This window comes from Monodon monoceros, unplaced genomic scaffold (genome assembly GCF_005190385.1).
Source record: "Monodon monoceros isolate NGI ecotype Baffin Bay Population unplaced genomic scaffold, NGI_Narwhal_1 Super_Scaffold_18, whole genome shotgun sequence".
In the NCBI taxonomy this organism is placed as follows: Eukaryota; Metazoa; Chordata; class Mammalia; order Artiodactyla; family Monodontidae; genus Monodon; species Monodon monoceros.
The window spans coordinates 102,364,165-102,375,999 of record NW_021703774.1 but is presented as its reverse complement, the minus strand read 5'-3'; positions in this window follow the sequence as shown (position 1 = coordinate 102,375,999).

The following is an 11,835-nucleotide window of genomic DNA, read 5'->3' as shown; positions in this document are numbered from 1 at the left end:
GGCAGCTCATGGACAGGCCGCCTCAGGCCAGGTGCCTGCCTCAATCCACTCAGTGGCCACTGACGCACAGCCGCCAGCCGTATACAGCTTTCCTGATCCAGGGGGCTATGGACAGGGTAGTTTATACTAAAAGCGGTGTTAGGTTACACAGTCTCTGGGATTTGCATTTAGACTGAGTCCAATGCCATCACATTGTACTTTGCTTGACCAGCAGCACTCAGATTTCCTTATCTATCCATAGAAGGATAATAATGAAACTTATCTCACAGGGTTGTGGTGAGGCTTAACTAGGATAACGTATAGGTGAAAGGGCTTTGTAAACTGTTAAATATTATACTAATGATATTATTATGAGAAAGGGATAACCTCAAGCCATTTTGACCCATTTGCCTTCTCAGAAAGGCTAGCCGTTCATCTAAAAAGAGAACAGTGACAGGGAACAAGTAACAGGCGGGGAGTGCTGGGGGACAGGAATCTCCGGCTCCCCTGAGTGAAGGGGTGTCCAGTGTGGTTAGCCAGGAGTCCTACCCTCAGGGTCTCCCAAGGCTCTGGGTGCTTGGTGTGTGTGTGTGTGTGTGTGTGTGTGTGTGTGTGTGTGTAAAGTGAGTAACAGAGAGCAGAGGAACCCTCCTCTTCTATCTGTTCAGAGCCTCTCCTCCCCTCTACTGGTGGCCCCCTATTCACCACTAACCTCTTCACATTTCTTTAAAGACAAAGAGAAAAGTAGACAGGAAATTTTTTAAAAAGTCAGAGTTGAAAGACAGGTGGCAGTGAGTAGGCAGAAGTAATGAGTTATTGGGTATGAGTTCCGTAGAAGGGCTGGGCGGTTCAGCCCACAGAACTAAACTGCTGGGGAATTTCAGCTCGTAACTGAACATCCTGTAGCTGCGGGTAAATATCAGGCCCTTTGTGTGAAATGTGGCCCCGACCTTGGGCAGAGCTGCATGTGGGCACCCCTGGAACTCCCTGACATGCTGCAGAGGTAGCTGAATGAGGGCGGGGCACTGGGCCAAGGACTGTCGTTTGCTGTTGAGCTCACCAGGTGCCCAGGAGGAGAGAGGAAGAGTGGCTGCAGGGACACCTCTTTCCCAGGCTTTCTGTCCCAGATCAGACACGGGGGGCCCTATTTGAGTAGGCTCACGTTGCTCACATGTAGGTTGTCAAGAAAAAATGTCCTGAAGCATACTGAAAAAATTTATAAGATATTCATAAAGTCAAAGTTTTCCAAAACACACTGCAAAGTGGAATGTCTTGATCCAGCAGAATTCTGTAGTATGTGCAAAGCCACATGGGGTAGGAAGATTATGCAGGGGAGCAGGAAAAGTAGAAGCAAAGTTTTGGTATGTTCTTTCGAGAAGAATACAAGAAGGGCAATCAAGGGGAGGTAGGGAAGAGAAGAAAGAGAGGAATCATTCTGCTCTCTATTTGGCTACTTCTCTCATTGTCACGGGGGATGCGACCGGTGAATCGAAGTCCTGGGGTCCTGGCTTTCTTCTTCCAGGGCTTTTCGTTCTCTGTTAGTTAGGACATTGGAGAAACTGTCATGATAATTATGGTGTCTAGACTTGGGGAGCTATGGGGAGCAGTAAGAGTATCTTTAATTGCAGAGCTGAGAAGACCCATGAAGACTGCAGGGTTTTGAAAGTCTCTTCTGAGAACAATGCTACACTGAGCTGTGTTTTTCGGGATTGCCCTGAAATTGTTTGTTATGTAAGCGGAATCTTGGGTGTTTGTCTGAGCGTTTGGGGTTGTCAAAATGTTCATTTCCTCAAGAAGAGTCCAAGGATCTGAAGAGAAAGCTGTGCCGCAGTGCTCTGATCTTTATCAGTTTTACTCTCAGAGCAAGTCATCATGAAGCGTGGCAGAGGCAGTTGCTCTCAGAGTTTGGTGCCCAGACTAAAAGATACCGACTGATTCTCTTGGAGAGATAGGGAAAGTGATTAGGATGGAAACCTCCTACTTTGCCAAGTTTGGTCATCATATTTTCCCTTCCACAAATTCAGTGACATGTTTTCTTTAGCTTATTGGTGGAAGAACAGAGCAGAATGTTTTCCTTCCTAACATATAGTAAACCCATGCTTATTGGTATCCAGTTAACTAGAAATCCCCATTAGGCAGCATCTCCTTACTTGGAGAGGACAAAATGATTGGTGTTCCTAAAGATGCCTGGAAGGTTCCAGACCATCTCCAAATGCCTTTTGCTTTTCCCAGTGGAAGTATCACTATTGTTTCTGCTGATTATACATGTAAAACTAGCTTACTATAAAGATTCAACATTGAAAAAATGGGGAAATGGAAAATCCCTTTGTAAATGTCTCACCCCACAGTTACACCCCTACTTAAACCCTCAGTAGGCTAGTGTAGATCCCTAGGAAATTTTCATGCATATAACTATATACATGTATATAGAATATATTTATGTAAATTAGATCATACTGTGCATACCGTTAAGTAACCTACCTTTTCACTTTATATGTCATAAACACCCATATCAAAATATAGCACTGGGCTTCCCTAGTGGCATAGTGTTTAAGAATCTGCCTGCCAATGCAGGGGACATGGGTTCGAGCCCAGGTCCAGGAAGATCCCACATGCTGTGGAGCAACTAAGCCCATGCGCCACAACTACTGAGCCAGTGTGCTGCAACTACTGAAGCCCACGCTCCTAGAGCCCGTGCTCCACAACAAGAGAAACCACCGCAATGAGAAGCCTGCACAACACAACGAAGAGTAGCCCCTGCTCACCGCAACTAGAGAAAGCCTGTGAGCAGCAACAAAGACCCAACACAGCCAAAAATAAATAAAATAAAATAATAAAATTTATTAAAAAAAAATATAGCACTACCTCAACTTTTTTTTTTGCGGTACGTGGGCCTCTCACTGTTGTGGCCTCTCCCATTGCGGAGCACAGGCTCCGCAGCCATGGCCCACGGGCCCAGCCGCTCTGCGGCATGCGTGATCTTCCCGGACCGGGGCATGAACCTGTGTCTCCTGCATCAGCAGGTGGACTCCCAACCACTGCGCCACCAGGGAAGCCCTACCTCAACTTTTTAAATGGTTGCACAGTGTTTTATAGTATAGTTTCATTATAACTGATTTTACTAAATGTCTGTTGATTAATGTTTAGTTTCTTCCTGTTCTTTGCGATTATAATTAATTCTGCAATGACATCTTAGCAGTTCTCTGAATATTTTTTAAAGATAAACTGTATTATTGCTTCTTTTTAAAATTAACTTTGAAATATAATTTGTATACAATAAACTGAACTCATTAAAAGTGTACAGTTCAATGAATTTTGACAAAAGCATCCACCCATGTAACCAATACCACAATCAAGCTATAGAACATTTTCATCACCTCAAAAAACTTTCTCACGTTCCACCCCAACCCTGGCTACAGGCAATTGTTGTTCTGCTTTCTGTTGCTATAGATTAGGTTACATTTTATAGAACTTTATGTAAGTGGAATTATTACTACTGGCTTCTTTAATTTAGCATAATGTTTTTGAGAGTCATCCATGTAGTTGCCTGCATCACGAGTTCTTTCTTTATATTGCTGAGTAGTATTTCATTGTATGGATATACCACATTCTGCTTATCCATTCATTTGTTGATGAATAAGTGCTTCCAGTTTTTGGATGTTATGAATAAAGTTACTATGAACATTCATGTAGAAGTCCTAGTGTAGACATATGTTTTCATTTTTCTGGGGCGTGAACTTTATAAGAAACTGCAAAGTGTTTTCCAAAGTCGTTATACCATTTTACATTCCTACCAGCAGTATGGTAGAGTTCCAGCTACCTATATTTTTGCCAGTACTTTCTAATTTTAGCCATTCTACTGGAGGTGTAATAGTATATCATTGTGGCCTTGATTTGCATTTCCCTGGTAACTAATTGTGTTGAGTGTCTTTTCGTGGGCTTTTAGTCATTTGTAGATCTTATTTTATGATGCAACTTTTGAAATATGCTACCCATTTAAAATAATTACGTTGTGTTCTTACTATTGCATTGTAAGAGTTATTTATATATTCTAGATACAAGTCCTTTGTCAGATGTGTGCTTTGCAAATTTTTTCTCCCAGTCTGTGGTTTGCCTTTTTATTTTCTTAATGGTGTTTTCCAAAGAGCAAAAGTTTTTAACTATAAATAAAGTTCGTGAATTTTTTTGTGTGTGTGGTACGCGGGCCTCTCACCGCTGTGGCCTGTCCTGTTGCGGAGCACAGGCTCCGGATGCACAGGCTCAGCGGCCATGGCTCACGGGCCCAGCCGCTCTGCGGCATGTGGGATCTTCCCGGACCGGGGCACAAACCTGTGTCCCCTGCATCGGCAGGCGGACTCTCAACCACTGCGCCACCAGGGAAGCCCATGAATTATTTTTTTTCAACATCCAAAGGAGAGAAAGAGAGAGAGAGAGAGAGAGAGAGAAATTAAATGGTTAGTGTAGGTTTTATACTGAGTGCATACAATATTTCAATTCCTTAGAAATTAACTGTGTATTGATTAGAGTATTGTATTAATCGAAACACCCCATTTTCTTATTGCCTTGGATAACAGAATTTGCTATATTTATGTGCCCTCACGCAGTGACTCTGATATTTAAATGCCATCTTAAACTCTTTTTTTTTTTTTTCTAAATGTGAGTTGGTAAATGCAGGGGAAAAGGAATACATCAGATCTCTGATGAACATTTATATCAGAATGATTTTTTTCCCTAAATGAGTAATCTACAAAAGTCTGTCAAGCGTAATAATAAAAACACCTACTGAGCGCTTACTATGTCAGTCACTGTGCTAAATGGCTTATTTCATTTAATCCTCACAACCGTTACCCTGTAAATTGGTCACCACTGTTATCCCCACTTTATAAAGAAATGGTACAAATTCATTCAACTTACTGCAGAGCACAGATCCAAACCCCAGATGATATTGCCTGTATGCTTTGACTACCACCCACACTTCACTCATCCTGTGAGTTTCCTTTGGCGCATTAAAAGAGATGTATTGTATGTCATCAATAGCATTAACTTAACAGTGCATCTAAATTGTTGCACCCTAAGATTATTTACTGCCCAATCTATGTTCTGATTTCCCAACATGTCCCCCAATACTTTTTTTTCCCCAATACTTTTAACACCAATATTTAACACATGGAACATTAATGTTCCATGCTATTTTAATAGGTCTATAATAACCAGCTATTGCATCTCAACCATACAGTCTTTATTTTTAAATAGCTTTTATAAAACTGTCTCACTATCCTTATTTAGGTATTCATTGGTTTTGAGGGTAAACTGCTTTGAGATTTTCAAATATTTCATTTCAGCCTCAAAAATATTTTTTTCAATGTAGAAACGTATTTTTTGAACTTACATTTGCCAATATTCTTAAGTAAAAAATTAGAAGATTCTAGTATTGAACCTTCTATCTCTCTGTCAAGGTATAGCTCAAAAGACAAGAATCTGGAAGGAAAGAGAAAAATTGACATGGGAGATGAGGGCTGTCCCTCATAAATAAGAAATTTTGCTGAGTCACAGCTGTCCTTCATTTTCAGATAAATTAATGAGAATCAATGGAGGCATGCAGAGTGAGGTCTCAGTGCATCACAGAGCTGGCTCCTACTGAGGGGCAGTGCATTTTCAATGAGGGATTTAGAGGGATGGTGATAGCATATTAGTCCAAGTTTTTTTTTTCTATAACTCCCTCAAATAGTGAATGATCTCTGTGGCATGCTTAGAACAGGGCCTGGCACTAAGTACTGCTCATTGTTACTGTTTGTGCTGTTATTATTGTCGCTAAAGCTGACATAGTACCACTAGACCAAGAACTGCAAACTCAAATACCTACAGGGGCCAGGTGGATCACACAGCTGAAACACTCAAATGCGGCAGTAAACTGGAGTCATTTAAAGGCAGCAACAGGTGCCCAGCTCCACCGGAGTGTGCCTGTAGGCTAAGGTTGACGAATCTGCCTGGTTTGCAAGAGGATTAAAGCATAAGAATTTGTATGTAGATTTTGATTGTTTAAGGTTGACGATGATTTTGAGTAAGTTTAAAACAGCCCAAAGTTTATTGGAGGTCCAAAGAAACCAATCTCTACAGGTAAATTAGCTTTTGAGTAGCTTGTTTGTGATTCCACTCTAGACCCTCAAACACGATCTGTCACTTAATTTTGAAATGACACTTTTATTATACAAAGAAGATCTTAGTTTTACTTTCTGCTCTCAATAACAGTGGGAGAATAGGCCCTTCATCTCTCTTGAGAAACCTCATTTGCTTTGCTAATCTCAGCAATCCCCTCTAGCTAAATCACTCTAAAACTTTTGTCAAGATTCAGTTCTGCATTTCACTGGCCTATTCCCCATAATGTCATGGATCCAAAATAAAGTTCATTTTTCCTCAGATCTGCATCTCTTTTAAAAATTTAATTTAATTTATTTTTAATACATGAGGTTCTTATTAGTTATCTATTTTATACATATTAGTGTATACATGTCAATCCCAATCTCCCAATTCATCACACCACACCCCCACCCTGCTTTCCCCACTTGGTGTCCATAACATTTGTTCTCTACATCTGTGTCTCAATTTCTGCCCTGCAAACCGGTTCATCTGTACCATTTTTCTAGGTTCCACATATATGCGTTAATATATGATATTTGTTTTTCTCTTTCTGACTGACTTCACTCTGTATGGCAGTCTCTAGGTCCATCCACGTCTCTACAAATGACCCAATTTCGTTCCTTTTTATGGCTGAGTAATATTCCATGGTATATATGTACCACATCTTCTTTATCCATTCATCTGTCAATGGGCATTTAGGTTGCTTCCATGACCTGGCTATTGTAAATAGTGCTGCAGTGAACATTGGGGTACATGTGTCTTTTTGAATTATGGTTTTCTCTGGGTATATGCCCAGGAGTGAGATTTCTGGGTCATACGGTAATTCTATTTTCAGTTTTTTAAGGAACCTCCATACTGTTCTCCATAGTGGCTGTAAGAATTTACATTCCCACCAAGAGTGCAAGAGGGCTCCCTTTTCTCCACACCCTCTCCAGCATTTGTTGTTTGTAGATTTTCTGATGATGCCCATTCAAACTGGTGTGAGGTGATACTTCATTGTAGTTTTGATTTGCATTTCTCTGATAATTAGTGATGTTGAGCAGCTTTTCATGTGCTTCTTGGCCATCTGTATATCTCCTTTGGAGAAATGTCTATTTAGGTCTTCTGCCCATTTTTTGATTGGGTTGTTTGTTTTTTTAATATTGAGCTGCATGAGCTGTTTTTATATTTGGGAGATTAATCCTTTGTCCGTTGATTCATTTGCAAATATTTTCTCCCATTCTGACAGAAATGGGAGAAAGTCTTTTCATCTTGTTTATAGTTTCCTTAGGTGTGCAAAGCTTTTAAGTTTCATTAGGTCCCGTTTGTTTATTTTTGTTTTTATTTCCATTGCTCTAGGAGGTGAGTCATAAAAGATCTTGGTGTGATTTATGTCAAAGAGTGTTCTTCCTGTGTTTTCCTCTAAGAGTTTTATAGTGTCTGGTCTTACATTTAGGTCTTTAATCCATTTTGAGTTTATTTTTGTGTATGGTGTTAGGGAGTGTTCTAAGTTCATTCTTTTACATGTAGCTGTCCAGTTTTCCCAACAACACTTATTGAAGAGACTGTCTTTGCTTCATTGTATATTAGGCCTCCTTTGTCATAGATTAGTTGACCATAGGTGCCTGGGTTTATCTCTGGGCTTTCTATCCTGTTTCATTGATCTATATTTCTGTTTTTGTGCCAGTACCATGCTGTCTTGATTACTGTAGCTATGTAGTATAGTCTGAAGTCAGGGAGTCTGATTCCTCCAGCTCTGTTTTTTTCCCTCAAGATTGCTTTGGCTATTTGGGGTCTTTTGTGTCTCCAAACAAAACTGGAGATTTTTTGTTCTTGTTCTGTAAAAAACGCCATTGGTAATTTGATAGGGATTGCACTGAATCTGTAGATTGCTTTGGCTAGTATAGTCATTTTCACAATATTGATTCTTCCAATCCAAGTACATGGTATATCTCTCCATCTGTTTTGTCATCTTTGATTTCTTTCATCAGTGTCTGATAGTTTTCTGAGTACAGGTCTTTTACTTCCTTAGGTAGGTTTATTCCTAGGTATTTTATTCTTTTTGTTGCAGTGGTGAATGGGAGTGTTTCCTTAATTTCTCTTTCAGATTTTTCGTTGTTAGTGTCTAGTAGTGCAAGAGATTTCTGTGCATTAATTTTGTATCCTGCAACTTTACCAAATTCATTGATTAGCTCTAGTAGTTTTCTGGTGGCATGTTTAGGATTATCTCTGTATAGTATCATGTCGTCTGCAAACAGTGACAATTTTACTTCTTCTTTTCCAGCTTGTATTCCTTTTATTTCTTTTTCTTCTCTGATTGCTGTGGCTAGGACTTACAAAACTATGTTGGTGAGAGTGGACATCCTTGTCTTGTTCCTGATCTTAAAGGGAATGCTTTCAGTTTTGCACCATTGAGAATGATGTTTGCTGTGGGTTTGTTGTATATGACCTTTATTATGTTGAGGTAGGTTCCCTCTATGCCCACTTTCTGGAGAGATTTTATCATAAATGGGTGTTGAATTTTGTCAAAAGCTTTTTCTGCATCTATTGAGATGATCATATGGTTTTTATTCTTCGATTTGTTAATATGGTGTATCACATTGATTGATTTGCATATATTGAAGAATCCTTGCATCCCTGGGATAAATCCCACTTGATCATGGTGTGTTGTTGAATTCTGTTGGCTAGTATTTTGTTGAGAATTTTTGCATCTATATTCATGAGTGATATTGGTCTGTAATTTTCTTTTTTTTTTTTTTTGCAGTACACGGGCCTCTCACCGCTGTGGCCTCTCCCGCTGCGGAGCACAGGCTCCGGGCGCGCAGGCTCAGCGGCCATGGCTCATGGGCCCAGCCGCTCCGTGGCATGTGGGATCCTCCCAGACCGGGGCACGAACCCATGTCCCCTGCATCGGCAGGCGGACTCTCAACCACTGCGCCACCAGGGAAGCCCCTTTTTTTGTGACATCTTTGTCTCGTTTTGCTATCAGGGTGATGGTGGCCTCGTAGAATGAGTTTGGGAGTGTTCCTTCCTCTGCAATTTTTTGGAAGAGTTTGAGAAGGATAGGTGTTAGCACTTTTCTAAATGTTTGATAGAATTCCCCTATGAAACCATCTGGTCCTGGACTTTTGTTTGTTGGAAGATTTTTTTTTTTTTTTTTTTGCTGTACGTGGGCCTCTCACTGTTGTGGTCTCTCCCGTTGTGGAGCACAGGCTCTGGACGTGCAGGCTCAGTGGCCATGACTCACGGGCCCAGCCGCTCCGCAGCATGTGGGATCTTCCCGGACCGGGGCACAAACCCCTGTCCCCTGCATCGGCAGGCGGACTCTCAACCAGTGTGCCACCAGGGAAGCCCCTGTTGGAAGATTTTTAATCACAGTTTCAATTTCATTACTTGTGATTGGTCTGTTCATATTTTCTATTTCTTCCTGGTTCAGTCTTAGAAGGTTATACCTTTCTAAGAATTTGTCCATTTCTTCCAGGTTGTGCATTTTATTGGCATAGAGTTGCTTGTAGTTGTCTCTTATGATGCTTTGTATTTCTGTGGTGTCCTGTTGTAACTTCTCGTTTTTCATTTCTAATTTTATTGATTCGAGTCCTTTCCCTCTTTTTCTTGATGAGTCTGGCTAATGGTTTATCAATTTTGTTTATCTTCTCAAAGAACCATCTTTTAGTTTTATTGATCTTTGCTATTGTTTTGTTTGTTTCTATTTCATTTATTTCTGCTCTGATCTTTATGGTTTCTTTCCTCTGCTAACTTTGGGTTTTGTTTGTTTTTCTTTCTCTAGTTCCTTTAGGTGTAAGGTTAGATTGTTTATTTGAGATTTTTCTTGTTTCTTGAGGTAGGATTTTATTGCTATAAACTTCCCTCTTAGAACTGCTTTTGCTGAATCCCATATGTTTTGGATCGTCATGTTTTCATTGTCATTTGTCTCTAGGTTTTTTTTTTTTTATTATTTCCTCTTTGATTTATTTAGTGATCTCCTGGTTATTGAGTTATGTATTGTTTAGCCTCCATGTGTTTGTGATTTTTACATTTTTTCCCCCTGTAATGTATTTCTAATCTCATAGCATTGTGATCAGAAAAGATGCTTGATATGATTTCAATTTTCTTAAATTTACTAAGGCTTGTTTTGTGACCCAAGATGTGATCTATCCTGGAGAATGTTCCGTGTGCACTTGAGAAGAAAGTGTAATCTGCTGTTTTTGGATGGAATGTCCTATAAATATCAATTAAATATATCTGGTCTATTGTATCATTTAAAGCTTGTGTTTCCTTATTAATTTTCTGTCTGGATGATCTGTCCATTGGTGTAAGTGAGGTCTTAAAGTCTCCCACTATTACTGTGTTACTGTCAATTTCTTCTTTTATAGCTGTTAGCATTTGCCTTATGTATTGAGGTGCTCCTATGTTGGGTGCATATATATTTATAATTGTTATTATCTTCTTCTTGGATTGATCCCTTAATCACTATGTAGTGTCCTTGTAACATTCTTTATTTTAAAGTCTATTTTATCTGATATGAGTATTGCTACTCCAACTTTCTTTTGATTTCCATTTGAACGGAATATCTTTTTTCTCCCCTCACTTTCGGTCTGTATGTGTCCCTAGGTCTGAAGTGAATCTCTTGTAGACAGCATATATATGGGTCGTGTTTTTATACCCCTTCAGTGAGCCTGTGTCTTTTGGTTGGAGCATTTAATCCATTTACATGCAAGGTGATTATCTTATTACCATTTTTTAACTTGTTTTGGGTTTGTTTTTGTAGGTCCTTTTCTTCTCTTGTGTTTCCCACTTAGAGAAGTTCCTTTAGCATTTGTTGTAGAGCTGGTTGGGTGGTTCTGAATTCTCTTAGCTTTTGTTTGTCTGTAAAGCTTTTGATTTTTCCTCGAATCTGAATGAGATCCTTGCCAGGTAGAGTTATCTTGGTTGTAGGTTCTTCCCTTTCATCACTTTAAATATATCATGCCACTCCCTTCTGGCTTGTAGAGTTTCTGCTGAGAAATCAGCTGTTAACCTTATGGGAGTTCCCCTGTATGTTATTTGTTGTTTTCCCTTGTTGCTTTTAATTATTTTTCTTTATCTTTAATTTTTGCCAGTTTGATTACTGTGTGTCTCAGTGTGTTTCTCCTTGGGTTTATCCTGTATGGGACTCTCTGCACTTCCTGGACTTGGGTGGCTATTTCCTTTCCCGTGTTAGGGAAGTTTTTGACTATAATCTCTTCAAATGTTTTCCTGGGTCCTTTCTCTCTCTCTCTTCTCCTTCTGGGACCCCTATAATGTGAATGTTGGTGCATTTAATATTGTCCCAGAAGTCTCTTAGGCTGTCTTCATTTCTTTTCATTCTTTTTTCTTTATTCTGTTCCACTGCAATGAATTCCACCATTCTGTCTTCCAGGTCACTTATCCATTCTTCTGCCTCAGTTATTCTGCTATTGATTCCTTTTAGTGTATTTTTCATTTCAGTTATTGTATTGTTCATCTCTGTTTGTTTGTTCTTTAATTCTTCTAGGTCTTTGTTAAACATTTCTTGCATCTTCTCGATCTTTGCCTCCATTCTTTTTCCAAGGTCCTGGATCATCTTCACTATCATTATTCTGAATTCTTTTTCCGGAAGGTTGCTTCTCTCCACTTCATTTAGTTGTTTTTCTGGGGTTTTATGTTGTTCCTTCATCTGGTGCATAGTCCTCTGCCTTTTCATTTTGTCTGTCTTTCTGTGAATGCAGTTTTCATTCCACA